Genomic DNA, 16,402 nt, shown 5'->3' with positions numbered 1-16,402 from the left:
CTGTTACCTCTTGTTCCTCCAGAGCAAGAGACCAAAGCTACTCATTTGCGGGAGAAGCAGGGCCAGGGACTATTTCAAACTTTCTGTGTACTAATGTTTCAGGCCAGGCTATCGTGAACTGGATCTAGATGGATTTTGTTTTTATGTCCAGCTTACTCTTACTTGTTTATTCTATATCTCTTGGCTGGCTGCTTGATTTTGGAGCAGGACTATGAGAATGTTGCACAGGTTATCCTTAAATTATGCGGCTGAGGATGACCTGCAACTTCTAGTCCTGTTGTCATGACCACCCAAGTGCTAGGTTACACAAGGCTTTTATCTTTGTGGCTTTGGTAGCTTTGAGGCAGGAGCACATAAAGAGTAGTTAAGCACGCTAGAACCCAGATTATCTCGATCTGTACACGGATGTATACCCTGTTCTTGTAATAATGCCTTACGTGCGTATGCCTCACACAGATATTCTTCCCTAAACAACACTTAGCAATATGCTAATATCATAAAGCAAGCCTGGCACCAAGCTGCACACAACAGTGCTCTCTAAACAATGGAGGAAGTTTCTGCTTCCCTAATGGCAATCAAACGTAATCAGATGCTATTTGATCATACTATTGCTATGTCTGCATAAAAGAATAAAGAAGAATCCAGCCTCAACTGGCTTGGGGTACATGCACCGTAAGGCAAAGCTGTGCCTTCAAGCAAGCTTTCAGAAGGAATCAGTTACTTACCATCTCATGCTTGTGTGAAACTGGATGGGATGATGATTACAATCCGAGGTTTTGTGGGAGGGGATATTTGCAGTAGATTATATAGCCATAACCAATCAAAATAGAGAACCATCCAAACGACAGTCTTTAGTAGCTGGCCCTCCTTTCTTTAGCCCCCATGAAAGGAGATCCCAGACAGTAACCTAGGGCCCTTGAGTGCCTTCTCTGACCTGGACCACTGCCCTCCTGCAATGGAATCTGACCTTCCTATAGCTTTGCTTTGAATAAAAGTTCCTTGCAACTCTGTGTCGGCCCTTTATTTCCATTCTTAGAAGAAGAGGTCAAGAATCTAGAAACAGCCAGCCTGGATCCTGATAACTGGTAATTGATTGCTGTTCTCTCCTCCTCTTCACTGCTACCATTATTGTTATTAATTATTATTAGTTTCTTTTTTGAGACAGGGCTTCTCTGTGTAGTCCTGGCTATTTTGGAATTCACTCTGTAGACCAGGCTGGACTTGAACTCTCAGAGTTCTGCCTGCCTCTGCCTCCCATGTGCTAAGATTAAAGGTGTGCTCCACTACCTCCTGGGCAATGTAGAATTTTCTGTGTGTCTGTTATTATTTCCTAAGTGTTTCACTCTTTCTTGCCTTCTTTGGATGGATTTGGTTTTCCTTCTTCACTGTTTCTTTTCTATTCATTTAGATGCCACACACTATACTTTGAGACACCATTCTAAAAACATACCATGTATTTTTTTACTTAATAATATGTAAATATAAATGCCTTCCTTTCCTACTTTCTTTTCCAGTTACCTTTTTCATATTCCCCTTTCTTCCTTCCCCATTTCTTCTCTTTCTGCCTTTCCTTCCTCTTTCATTACACTCCACTCAGTTGACCTCTAGGTCCATTAGAAAGGCCCAGCAAGGTCAGTGTTTGACCAGGGCGGATGTGGCAGAGCACCCCTGGGAGAAGGAGATATCCATAGGGCTGAGCAGAGTCAGTCACATTTGTCATAGGAACCTGGAATGGGATACTGAGCTGCATCCGGGCAGAAAGGTTTTTGGAGGAGACTGGAACAAGATGTTGGAGCTTTTTCAAAATGATTAGGAAACATTGTAGAAGAAAAAGGTGATGAGATGTGTATAGAGATTAGGGCATAGTCTCTCTGAAAGAGATCTCAGCAGGACAGGAAAATATCCATCTGCGAGGGGGTGGAATAACAGACTCTGGTTCATGGTGCTGATGTGGGAGGGCAGCTAGGGGGGGAGGGTGATGAAATCACCCAGCCTAGCCTGGCTCTCTGAGGGGTTGGGAGCCAGAACAGGGTGAGAGAAACCCTATGGAGGCTGGAAAGAAAGAACAAGATGAGCCTGGAAAATCCTTTTTATGCTATAAAATAAACAAGTACTCAGAAAATGACTAAAAAAAAAAATGAAGCCAGCCTGGTAGGACTCATTGATAAAAAATAAAGACAATTTTCAATATCAGAATAATGAAAAAATGGATTATACCAATTTAAATGAATAATCCAAATTTTAAAAAAATACATAGAAAACCAAATGAGAAACCAGGTTGGGCAGTAAGTATTTAGTTACTCACTGAGAAACTTGAGAACCCAGAAAAAGGAGTCTCACCCCACAGGGTGAGTCTTGGTCTCAAAATAAAAATAGATAGAAGTGAGGGCAGTAGCTCAGTGAGTAAGAACTCTTGTAACCAAGCCTGATGACTTTTGGGCCCATAAATGACTTTAGCAAATTGTCCTTTCAGTTCCACATGAGCGTCATGGTATATGTGTACATACATGCTCAGTCATACATGATAGATGGATGGATAGATGGATGGATAGATGGATGGATAGATGGATGGATAGATGGATGGATAGATGATAGATAGATAGATAGATAGATAGATAGATAGATAGATAGATAGATGACTATTTGTACAGCTTCATTATAACTTCCATTCAGGACTTACTAACTATCTTTCCTCAGTGACTCTAGTCCAGGACATATTCCTCCAGTGTCACATCTGTAGAAACCACAGCCATCCAAGAGGAGACCAGTGATGTTGCCTAAACTCTACTATTGCTGCTAAAAATGTATCTGGTCACAAGGATACATCAGGTGATTCTAAATGAGAGATTACAAAGTAACCATCACACAATTTTTACGTGTCAAGGCCATGGGAGTCTGAGAAGAAGCATGAGGACTAAATGCAACATGGGATTCTGAACAGATTCATTTTCTCTTGCGTGCTAGTGTGCTGGAAAGGTAGGTCAGTGAGTAAAATGTTTTCCGGGCAACTTAAGAAACATAGTTAGGATGTCTAGAATGCATGTAATGACCTTGGCAAGCTGGCTAGCAAGACTAGCTGGGATCAGGAAGCTCTAGGTTCAGTGAGAGACTCTGCCTCAAAGTATAAGGCAGAAAAGAACTGAGAAAGAAACCAAATGTCAACTTCAGGCCTCCACACATACCCCAAGAGGCTTGCATATCACCCCACATATATACATATACACATACATATGTGAGAAAAAAACATTGAAATAATTAGACATTTTGAGGGGGCAGGAGGATAAAGGACACAGTGTGTCAATGATTAGTTCATTACTCCTATTTGTAGAATAACATACAGAAGCATTCAGGGGGTAACAAGGCCCCAGATCTGCAACTTCTCAAGTGGTTTGGTATGGTGGCTAGTCTTTTTATACACTGTGAAGATGTGTCTTTGCCAAGGCACCTTTTGATTGGTTTAATAAAGAGCTGGACAGCCAGCCAATGGCTAGGGAGGAGAGGATAGGTGGGACTTCTGAGCAAAAATAGGAACTCTGAGAAGGAATCAGAGAATCAGGGATTCACCAGTGAGACATGGAGCAACTCAAATGTGCAGTGTGGAGGAGAGGTAACAAGCCACATGGCAGAATGTATATTAATATAAATGGGTTAAGTTTTAAGAGCTAATTGAAAACAAGCCTAAGCTAAGACTAACATTTGATAGTTAATAAGTCTCCATGTCATTATTTGGGAGCTGGCAGTAAAAAAACTAGGTTTTGGGGGTGGGAAAGTTGCTACGGTGCCATTATAACTTGTCTGTAACTGTTATAGAAATTGGTATTTCTCTCTTTTGGGAGTCACTTCACTTGAAGTTTAGTTCATTAACCCTATTTCATCTCCCTTCTGATGTTTATGCCATTTTTGAGGCTTTCCACTGTGTCTTCGGGATAGCCCAATAGATTTATACTCAATTTCTGCACCAATGCTTTCTTCTAGTTCTCCATATTTATACATGTTCACTGTTAGAAATTACTTCTGAAGTCATGGGATTTTTCTGTGATAACTGTTTTAATTCTCTCAGAAAAAAAGAAAGTCTTATTGTGAGGGTTTGTGTATTAAGACAAAAACTGAGTTCTTGCTTGTTTGTTCTAACCTGAAGACAACCTTCTTTGAAATATATAATTTGAGAGACTTCTGAATTTAAGAACAACAGTGATTTTTCCATCAGCACTACAGTGCCACTGTTTGTCTCCTAAATATGCTTTCACCAGAATGATTGGGTCTTGGCAGTTCGCTATCTCTATTGAAAGTTTCAAGGTTTTCACTTTGTGTTTGACCTTCCACAGATGAAGTATAAAGTGCACTGAACTTTCTGTCTCTCTTGGTTAGTATCTTCCATACATTCTGGAAAATGATGTCCATTATCCCACTGAATATTGTCCATCTTTGGTCTCTCTTAGTAATTCTAGAACTCCAGGGATCATCCATCATTACCATCTGTCTTCCACTGCCTCAATTTCCTCCAGTTTCCATCACTTGGTGCTCTTTACATTTTCATTAGTAGTTTTTTGTTTGTTCGTTTGTTTAACAATCTAAATACCATTTTAAATTTTGTGTCAGGTAACTCTCCTAGCAGGTCATATTTTACAATTTGTTTTTTAAGTTGGTTTTCAATCCTAATTGTTTATTCCTTATGCATCATCATTATTATTGTTGTCATCATTATTGCTGTTGTCGCTGTATCTGCTGTTGAGAACAGATGCCGCAGTGATGCTCTGAGGTCTGGATTTAGTAATAGTTCTAGGTTTTTCTGTCAGACATATTGGGGAAATTGTATTCTTACCTGTGGTCAGTCTGAAGTCTGGTACAATATGAGCTACTTGTGCTAGATTCTTAGAAGATGCATTTCTCTCTCTCTCCTCCCCAGAGCCAGGACTCAGAAATACATGCCTTCCTGCAATGTCTCCTTCGTCTATCACTTTCTGTTTCCTGGTTCACACACTGCAAGTATTATCTCACAAGGCTTTTATTGGCTTTATGTAAGAGGTCAGAAGTCTTTTAATCCCTTCTCCTCCCATTCTCCTTTTATTTTCTACACCATGGAAAACATTCAAGTAGCGTTTACTTTGAAAGGGCAAAGGGCCCTATTAATTATCCAGGTAAAATTGGTTTTACCACTCCAAAGTAGCAAGGGCTGGGAACCAGACTTGATGTGAATTAGACAAAACAGAAACTCTGCCCCAGGCACTAATCAAAGAAAAATATGACAAGATTTCACACTTTCAAGATAAAATCACTTCTTTTACTTTGAACTTCCATAGCCTCAAGAATCAAAGAATCAAAAGAAAACATCGACAAAAGGTAATTAACCAAGGAAACAGGGCAGCTACTGTACAAAAGAAAACTGTACTTCCCCCAAAACTATTGGAACTGACTCTCCTCTTGCTCTCTCTCTCTCTCTCTCTCTCTCTCTCTCTCTCTCTCTCTCTCTCTCTCTCAGAGAAATACAGACAGGATCCCCATCTCCTATAACTTTCCCCAAATTACAAATTTGCTGGCAACTCATTTACAAAAAGCCAGGCTGTGGTGGTGCATGCCTTTAATCCCAGCACTCGGGAGGCAGAGGCAGGCAGATCTCTGTGAGTTCGAGACCAGCCTGGTCTACAGAGCTAGTTCCAGGACAGGCTCCAAAGCCACAGAGAAACCCTGTCTCCAAAAACCAAAAAAAAAAAAAAGATTTAAAAATTATTGTCAACTATATTATATATTATTTGTCAGCAAGAGCAATCTAAGGCATGTCTTCAGGGTCTGGGGGACCAGAATATGAAAGCTTCAAACATGAACTGTCACCAAGCTGAAAGCTGGTAAGAAGCCGGGGAAGGAGAACTCTCCCATCTCTGTCAAGTCTGTGAGGGAAGCAGAAAGTTAACCACTGGGGTGTCGGGGGGGCGGGGAACTCTGCCTGATGTGCACCAGAGCCCTCGATGCCAGAACCTTTCCCCGCTGCAGGGTCCCACAGGTTACGGCTTATATGAATTTGAAGTCTACTGCATCGGTCTTGTTAGTTTTCTAGAATTTACTATTCTTGTTAAAGATGCCATTAGAAGCTAAAATTCAAAGTCACCTCTTTGATTACTACATCTCTATAACATATACAAAATACATGCTAAAAGATTGTTTTTTCACATCTTATTCTACTTTTTGTTTCCAACCTCTGAACTGAGATTAATGATTAATGAAAAAGAAACCCTTTTAACCCACATAGACATGCAAAAGAAGAAGACAGAAAATAGAGACTTGGTGGATAGTTCAAGAAAGTTTGCTTTAATGGAGGACGATCAATATTACACAGAAATGACGTAGCTACCGGCTATGAATCACGGGTTGAATCTAGACTCGGTTCCTTTCCAGAAATGCACTCTTAGATCGAATCCTCTCTCAACTATTTTTTTTTTTCATCTGTGAAATGGAAAGAGTAAGATTTGCTTTATTTTGAGAAGGTCCTGGAATGATTTGGATGAAATGATTTCCAAAGGAGAGATCAGAAGGTTCTAGAAACTCTTTCAAGGAAAGCATTGCAAAGACATGTGACCTGACCCAAATCTCGAAGAAGGGCAAATGCTGGTGGGGGGGGGGGGGGGCGGTGCTCTTTGCACACAGGCATCTTTGCTTCCTGACTCCAGAGAGATGAAGAGGGACTCAGGAGTCAATTTAGGTTTCAACTTCTTCCTGACTTTTGGCTTATACCAACAAGTAGCTACAGTCTCAGATGGTTTGATTCATCGTCTCGGAAGAAGACATAACATAGGTCCACCTAGCGAATTGACTATTAAAAAATAAAACCATGACACTTAATCTCAGGGGTTTTTATTCTGAAAAGCAGAGCAGCTTGACAGGATTAAATGCAACAACCAATGTAGATGTTTAATACATATTCCCAACTCTATGGTTATTAATTTTTAACTCTTATTAATGTAGCCATTTTCCCTAGTGTTTCTTCCTCAAGCCCCACTCTAGAGTGGCGGCTAACTTGCTTCATCTCTTTCTCTCTCCAGCCACCCTTTGCCCTGGGCAGAAGAACATATCTCTGATTAAAGGTTACATCCCGTGAAGACTAACTGTAAAGGCCAGTCCACAATAGACAGAGAGACAATGCGTTCTTGTTCAGAGCAGCCACCAGCAGTGATGACAAAAGCCATCAATGGGCTGAGGTCAAAGATCATCAGGTCCCTCTGTCACTCCATTCTTCTTCCTGCTCTCAGTGGAGTTCATAGGAACTCAATCTCTGGTCTGAAATCTAATCAAAGCTCAGCCTCTCAGACCTCAGCCAAGAACACACACAGAACGAATGCTGTAGGCAAAACGAAATCTTCACGTGGTCTTCTGAAACTAATGGAGATTACCGAAGTGTGGTGCAAGCCACCGGAGGGGCGGGAGACCTTAGCAGAATTGGTGACTCAAGCTTTGGGAATGAGGATTAGCAGAAGAGCAAGGAGGTTAGTGTCCTGTGCCACCACACCTGCCCAGAAACAACAGGTTGTATGCTGAACACTTAAACTATATGGCCTCATTTCATGGTCAGAACCATAACTTGAAGTTGCTATAATTATTGTGATTTTTGTAAATGATAAAATCTGGGTGGAAGCTGGAATTTAAACACAGGTCTGTATATTCTCCCTTAGTATCCTCAGCCAGGAATCCCTTCAACCTCACGACTTGTACTTCCACCGATCTTTTGCATGGTACTTCATAGACGAGCCAAATTAACCTTTCTGTGCCGTAGTTATCTGGTCCCATCTTATCGCGTCTGTCCCATGGACTCCAATGTTGCATGCTAGAAATGAGAAGGTAAACAACACACATCTATTTTATCTCTATGTTTATCTAGTACCTGATCCATGTACTCATCTGCTGGGCATGGAATACATATTTTTGATACAGTCTGAATTAATATGGGAAATTAGGCATCACCCTAAGTATGCTCACCCCTGTTTCCAGTCTTTGGAAGCCAAGTGTTATGGTAATAACAAAAAAGCAGACAAACAAAATACTTACACGGATATTACCATAGGCTTTTCTTTCTCCCAGTGAACAATTTGGGAGGAAAGTGGTGCGTGGGTCTGTTTTCTGGTTGGTGGCCGTGGTTTGTTTGGAAAATTGCTCATCGTTTCAATTCTGTCATTTTTCAAGATTCTGAGTTCTTTCAGCACAAGAGTAGAGGTTTCTGGCTTGGTTGTACATTTCTGAATGTTCATTTTAAAACGTCGACAATTCTCCACTCTGAACTCCAGTGTGGTGTGTCTGCTCTTTCTGACTCCTATTGCTTTCTCCCACTTCCTGAAGTGAGGTGAGTATGTTTCATTCCTCCTTCTAAATGACAAACTTTCAGTGATATTTCTCCAAATACACAAAACCTACTAGTAAGCAATAATAGCTGTTGAATAGACTAATGAATGAAAAAAGAAACAGAAGGGATAACTAATTTTACAATCTAATTCAGAAATATTAGCCCAAAAAGAAAAAGGAAAACATACCATATTGCATATGCTTTGTACATTTATTTTTGTCCACAGCGATAACTTCAGAAACATTTAAACATTTTTATTTGTTATTATAATTATTGCTATTGTTGTTGCTGGTGCTGCTGGTGTCTCTCTCTCTCTCTCTCTCTCTCTCTCTCTCTCTCTCTCTGTGTGTGTGTGTGTGTGTGTGTGTGTGTGTGTGTGTGTGTGTGTGTAGGAGTGAGCACATGTGCCATAGCACACATGTGGGGGACAGAGGAAAACTCAGTGGAGCCAATTCTCCCTTTCCACCTTTACATGGGTCCTAGAGATCACACTTACACATTCAGGCTTCTCAGAAAGCATTTTTCTGGGCTGGTCCACCTCACTATGCCATACGAATCCAAGAGACACAACCAAAACAATACATGGGAAACTCATGGGATACTCATTTTGTCAATGTCTGAGAGAACCTCTAAGAAAAGACGCCCAGATGGAAACCAAGGTTGGCAACGATGCTCGGTGCTGACTGAGCTCTCACTGGGCCAGCCGGCAGCTCAAAATGGAAGCACGTGATCTCGTCTAACTCTCCCAAGAATCCCGAAAAATAGATGTCACTTTTACACTTAAAATACAGCTTCCGAAAATGTCAGATAAATGACTCAAGGTCTCAAGACAGGAAGTGGTGGAGCCAGGGATCCAAGGCAGATTTTATAACGCTGGGACCTCAGCTTGTGATCCTCCCATGACAAAACCCTCATTCATGAGAGTTCCTGCCATACCATCCATCAGACGCTTCAGTCCTGTTCTCTATTATGCCCAGATCTGTGAAGTCTCCCAAAAACAAACAAGAAGACAGAGTCCCGTATGTAAAAGCAAAGAGCCTTTGTTTATACAAGTTTGCAAACTTGATCTCTCTGCATGCCCAAAATATTGGAATAAATGAAGAGCCCCAAGCTCAGTTAGAGTTGGGTTTTTTATAGTAATAAGGGTGAGGGCGAAGGATTTCTAAGGTTCAGGACTTCTGATTGGTTGACAGTTGTCTAGGGGTGTCCTGGTGAGTGTGTAGAGGTGATCCTATCTACAACAGTTGGAATGTGAAGAATTTCCTTCGGATATTCTGTTCTTGGGTGGTGCCTGGGTAATCTCAGTTTGTGGTTCTTCCTGCATCCAGGTATTGCCTCAGGGTAAACTACTGAGACTCAGGCCTCCGTTAAGTTTATCATGACTTGGTCTTGCTGGTTGGAAGTTAAGAACTTCCTTTGGGTGGTCTGTTCCTATTAAGCTTATCATGGCTGGGTCCTACACTCACAATATTGTCTTTTTGTGACAAAGATTATGAAAAATCTTTGTTCCATAAGATAGACTATCTCCTGTGTGTCCATCCACACACATCGCATTAAAGTAAAAAGAGAAAACATGTAGGGTAAACACCAATGAGAGGAAAACTAAATTGTTCTGGAGACTTCCATTCTCTTGTCTGCTGGTGGTCAACTAATGGTAACGTAATAGAATGCGTTGATTTGACTTATACAGCCAGGAGTTACCTCTGGGCGGTAGCCTTTGCATGAAATTTGCTCTTGGTGATGATCTGAAGCCCAGGATGGGAGTCCTCACTGGAAGAGACTGCAGCCTGTGGGAATACGGAGTGAAGGAGTAACCTTGGATTGTGTGTTACAGAGAACCTTTGTAGCAGCCTTTATGCCTTAGTTTAGAGATCAGTACATGCATTTTTCTTCCCTGGGTGTTTAGTTTGATTTATTCAGTAACGGTTTCCCAAGCACCCGACACTACTGTATGCCTTCCTGAAGAGAAAGTGGTGAAGAAGATAGCCAGCTTACCCCACCCCCATCCCAGAGCTCGCGGTCCACAGGAGGCCAACTGTTAGATGGGGAAGTACAGGCTCACGTGACAGGAGCAAGGATGACTGACACAGGGGTGCCAAAAGCGCGTGCTTCCACGAGCACTGGAACCCTAATAAAATTCCGTGATCTTAAGGGTCAAATTGTTGGAAAGGCTGAAATTTTATTACATGAAAATGGTAAATATTTTACAAAGCACACAGACAGATGATGAAATGATTTTTATTAAATTTCAAAGATGGCAAAAGATCAAAAGAAAAGTGCTGTTGTTCAAATGTATAGATCGTAACAGATAATAAGGGCTGCGGCTGAGAGACTGTGTTACGGACGGTTTAAGACAGTAAAGGACGAGAAGATGAACTTTACCAAGACCACCAGAACAGCTGGAAGGACTTCTGTGGTGGGGTTTCTCAGGGAGGCAGGAGATGGCACTTAACTCCAAATGTCAGCAAGAGTAGGAACATATAATCCCGAAGCAGGGTGTAGCTCTTGATGGAAAATAAGAAAACAGCCAGGAGAGAAGGGGGAGGAGGGGCCAGGAGGGAAGGGAGAGGGGCTTGGCAATTCAGCCTGACAGAATTCATTGCCTGGTCGGACATGGATGGATATTGTCTAAACAGACTTGGCAGAATTCTAAGACAATGCAGAGAGGAGCTCAGAGATCCAGAAGGCAAAGGGTAGCTGTAAAACCACAGAAAACCCTGAGAGGGAGTTGGGTGGAGGGGAGACGATCTCCATCATTCCCCACGAAGAGGTATGTACCCATTGGGTCTATTTTGTTCTGACGTCACTCTTCTTTTTCCCTGACTATTTTCATTTCCTGAAGTCAGAGTGCTGGTGCTGGACGAGGAGGGCCTCTGAGGTCTGCATGTCTGTAACCTGCAAAACTCTGGAACTGAATCTCCGTTGGAATTGCACTGGGAAAGGGGGACTTTAGAAAGGGGTTAGGCAATGAGATCTTCTCCGTCCTGCAGGAGACTTTTGATGCTGTCATATGCAAGGTAGGTTTTTAAGTTTGGAGGGGCAGTTCAGTGGCAATGTGTAGGCCTAAGATGCACCAGACCCTACGTTCAACCCCCTCCCCCCACACCTTCTGCTTTGCAATAATACACATTAAAGGCCTTTGCCAGATGCTGGAGGCTTTATATTGGACTTCCCAGCCCGCCAAATTGTGAGCCAATAAATTTCCATTCTAATAAGTTTCTGATCCTTATAAATTAACCAGTTTGTGATACTGTCTCAGCAGCACAGAACAGGCCAGGACAAGGGCCTCATTGTTTTTCTAAATCTGGCCCAGAACAACGCCGAGTGTCTGTTAAATTCTTAGGTGCTCTTTGTATCCCATTTTCTGGTGGTTTATTTCTTCTCATCAGCCACACAGGCCACTCGGCCTACCTCACAGTGTGCTGCTGCACCAACTTTCCTATCTCGGGATATAATTTCCTAACAGTACTCTATCAGAAAGAGCAGCGGGATTCTATCAGAGAGAGTGCCCCTCACCTACTACAGCAACACAGTTCCTTCACCGGCGAATTTTCCAGTTCACAAAATGCCGAGAGTTTCACCGCTATTACAACCGTATAGTTCAATGCAATTTAAAACCCATTTTTAAAATCATGTGGTGGATTTACCTCCAGCACACAGATCCGATTTTCTGTGTGTTGAGATGCCACCTAGTGGGCAATATGGAGTGTGCAGGATGAAACACAACCGATCATAGAGGAGTGTCATCCAGCATCTCCTTTCCTTAATATAAGGTTCAAGTGACAAATCTTAGCTGGTGGAATATCTACGCTGGAAAGATGACATTATTTATTTGGCATAGGTTCCGCTTGAAAGGAACTGAAATTTGGAATTATCTTTAAATGTTAGGCCAAGGGAGAGTTAAAAGAATATATGAACATATATCAAAGACATAAATTTCAAGTTATCGTGGGTATTATTGGAAAGAGAAATTGATGAGAAAAAGTAGCTTGTTTTGTCTTAAGTGATTATGATGTATAGTAAATAGAAGACCAAGCTTTGAGAATTCAAAGCATGCAGCAATTTTGTTTGTTTGGTTTTTTGTTTTTTGAGACACAGTTTTTCTATGTAGCCCTGACCGCACTGGAACTAGCTCTGTAGACCAAGCTGGCCTCGAGCTCACAGAGATCTGCCGCCTGCCTCTGCCTCCTAAAAGGGATGTGCCATGACTGTTCAGCTCCAGACAACAATTTTAAACTTACGTTCTGCTTCAAAACTCTTTCGGTCTGGGACAAATCAAATACACATCTACATGGAGTAAAAGCTGACTTTCCAAAACTGTCTTCCAAGTCTTGTACATGAGCAGAGCAGCTGGGACTGAGGCTCTGCCCCGGGGAGCAGGAGAAGAACCACCTCAGGATGCTTTGTAGCGGTTCCTCTGGCAGTCCTGGAGGAGGAGCCTAACAGACCTGAGTATTCTGCTTCAGTAAGAGATCTGTGCTATGGGGGATGGGCGACTCCTGCCTAGACATCCCCGAGTTCCAGTACTGTTAGGAGATCTAGAAATCTTAAAAGTGCTCTCTCTCTCTCTCTCTCTCTCTCTCTCTCTCTCTCTCTCTCTCTCTCCCTCTTTCTCTTTCCTCTAAGATATTTTTTAGACTCACCTGTAACTGGGTAGAGAATTGATCATTTTCTATGAACAAGTCCAATCATTTCGCACAAAGCCCCAGTACACAACACTGTATAAACAAACACACAAACAAACCACACTGGGAGGAGCAGAACAGCATCTATGCCCACCAAATTGACACTTGGTGCACATCCGGATGCAGAGGATGGATGGAACTGATTCAGAAGGACGAGGTGGTAGGGACCTCCTGCGTTTGCGGTTGTGATTAGGGCAGTAAGACTCACACTGCCAGCTCTCCTCCAGATCTGATGGCACCTTCCGGTAAGTATCTTCACGCCTCCCCAACTATTTGACAAAACCCAACAGCAACTTGACTTGGAGTAATATGGAGTTAATAGTAAGAGTTTATGTGCAACTTGTCTTACATGCAAACTACTTTCGATGTGCTTTTAACTGTGAGGATTCAGCAGCACAGTGTATATGAATATGCTCCCTGAAAATGAAAACGTACAGGCAATACAGCCATACTGCAAACTACCGGAGAGCTTCCCAGGGGTTGCTGTAACATTAGTCAGAACAGATCAGAAGGAATAGGAGTGGGGAGAAGGGAATGGAGGGGGGAGGGAGACAAAGGGAGGAGGAGAAAGTCTAGCTAGTAGTTGTGTTAATCTATTAAGAAGTGGGAAGAGTGTGAGGTTTCATCTTCAGAGCAACCAGCCTGAATCCCACTATTACTGCCTACTCGCAGCAGGAATTTGAGTGGTGACTATACTTCCAAGCTCAGCTTTTTCATCTGTGAATGAGAATAACAGGATCTCTGGGAGTACTGCCATAATGTATGCAATAGACAAAGAATCACGATGCCTGGCATGTAATGAGTATTTAATCAATTCAGGCACCTACTTTTATCGTGACTTTTACGATGTCTAGATTGAACTTATTTGAGTGTCTCTTGCTTTGAAAAGCACACGGTATGTAAAACAAATGAAAGAGATTTTCAAGAAAAATTCCAGGTGATGTATTATGAAACCATCTTGCCCAAGGACTGAGTGAGACGGTTACAACTTTAGAGGAAGATTGCATTAGACTTCGATAGACAGACTTCTTATTTGGAAGAAGGTTCAGCGTGTGCGCTGCAACTCTGAATGCAGAGCTAGCCTGTTCGGATGCATATAAGTCACAGCCATGTGCTTTTTGAGTCAGTGTGAGGAACAATGTTCCTCAGAACTGTCAGAGGGAAAACAGCTGCTGTGGAGGGTGATAAACTTCTGGACATACTTAAATCTGGACGAAATGTGTTCACTTTCGGGAGGAGTTGGGACATTTTCTTCATCAGCTAAACAGCTGCGTTGCATAAGGGTTCCATGTTCCTTCAATCTTGAGATGGTCTGATTCTAGGAAAAAGACAACAAAGAAAGGAGTTCTAGAAGAAAGAAGTGCAAAAGCAGTCAACCGTGTTTCCTTGCTCTTGCCTTTTCCTGCTGGGTTGTACGGTATTTACACAGGCCCACCACCACCTCTCAGATTCACTCAAGAGAAACTCTTTCCTAGTTCTTAAAACCTGGAATATGTGATATAGTCGTGGTACCTAAGAGCACGCAGCTTGAAGTAAAACTACATCACAGGTCAGATAAGGAGCGAGGACTGTTTATGTCTGTTGACCAACAGCATGCATTTTCCTTTAATGTCGGACTCCCCTCTGTATGCTGTGAATATGTTTTATTACCATTGGTTAATAAAGAAGCTGCTTTGGCCTATGGCAGGGCAGAATACAGGCAGGTGGGAAAAGTAAACTGAATGCACGGAGAAAGAAGGTGGAGTCAGGGAGATGCCTTGTAGTTACCAAAGCAGAAAGATGCCAGAACTTTACCAGTTACCTTAGCCACAGCCTCATGGTGATACATAGATTAATAGAAATAGATTAAGATGTAAGAGTTAGCTAGGAATATTATATGCCTGAATTATTGCTGTAATTAATATAGTTTTATGTGATTACTTGGGTCTGGGCAGCTGGGTAACAAAAGTAGTCTCTTCTTACATCCCGTCTTCATGGTTGCCTAGCTCCCTCTTGAACCCGTGATTGAGGTGGAAAGAATCCGCAGACATATTTTTTATTTACAGATATTTTGTTTCCATCTCCTAATACAGTTGGGCTTTGAGCATATAAAGAGCCGAGTTGATAAGGTAGGATTTCCTAGACACTGAACGTTAAACCAATGACCTAGGACTAAATGAGAAGCCATTGTTTCAGCTGACTAGCTATCTGGGGTACCCCAGGGTTCTAAGTCTCTTGTCTTCTGCTCTGTGGGCTTCTTGTTTCAATTCTCCACCTTTCCTCTGCTTCTTCAATTACTTGAGTTTCCTCGTATTTTCCATGAGATTGTTTGGATGCTTATGCTGTCAATAACAAATGTGAACCTGTAAACCAAGAACTCTTACGGAAGTAGCAATGTGAGTTGAGATGGTGGGCATTGAGAAAGGCTATAAACGGCTTATAAACCACATTTCAATGATTTGTGATCACTGATGTCACACCATGCTGGACGAGGCATCATCTTCTGGCAGAATTTCTAAAATGACAAAAGGGTAGTAGACTTGACTTTATTGATTCAGCTATTAGGCTAGCGTTTATACACACGACATTTGGCTCTCACAAGCCATCTGCAACAAATACTAAAATTTCAGTACTCATTTGGAACTAAGGAAATGGATACCAATAATAGATTGCTCAGCGTAAGTAAGAAAGTATCAGAATCCACGTTTAGAACCTTGTCTGGGTCACAGGCGCTTTGCTCTGCTGCCACTTCCTCCATTGTAATGGACTTATACACTGTGAACGCTTCTTTCATATCTTTCCAAGTAGTGAAATAACCATGGTAAGTTTAACACGTACAAGATTTTAAAATGCCCACGAATGCACAAATTATGAATATGCTAGGAAAGGCTTGAAGTCGGCTTATTTACAGAGCATCTCCAGTATACATTTGATGTTGACGTGTTAATATCAGGGCAGCTGGTTTCCTCTTAGGCACACAAGGCATGGAGGCAAGCTTGATACTCAGCTGAATCTTTCTTTTGTCAAATGTCTACAGGACTGAGGTGCCCTCCGAGCGCCCCACAAGTCCATTGCTTAAACTGAAAATGCCGACCTCATCTGTCATCAACACACAAAGGGCTGCAAGGGTTTTTTTTTTTTTTTCATTTCCACTTTATTTTCCACTCTCTTTCCAGTATTTACCTCCCACGTCTGGAATCAATTCTGACCGAAAGCAAAGACATAGGAAACCAGGCTCCTCCCACAGCCTTTCTCCCAAGGAGAGAGAGGAATACGGAAAATTGTGCATGCAGCCGACATTCTCTTTGAGAGGAAACTGGCCACCAAGACGGATTCTGCCCTCTAAGTGGCTAATCTGTCTTCCTGAGTTTAAGGGAACTATCTAACATTTTTGTCATTACAGCCTAGAAAA

This window comes from Microtus pennsylvanicus, chromosome 2 (genome assembly GCF_037038515.1).
Source record: "Microtus pennsylvanicus isolate mMicPen1 chromosome 2, mMicPen1.hap1, whole genome shotgun sequence".
NCBI classification, from domain to species: Eukaryota; Metazoa; Chordata; class Mammalia; order Rodentia; family Cricetidae; genus Microtus; species Microtus pennsylvanicus.
Note: the sequence above shows the minus strand (reverse complement) of the source record.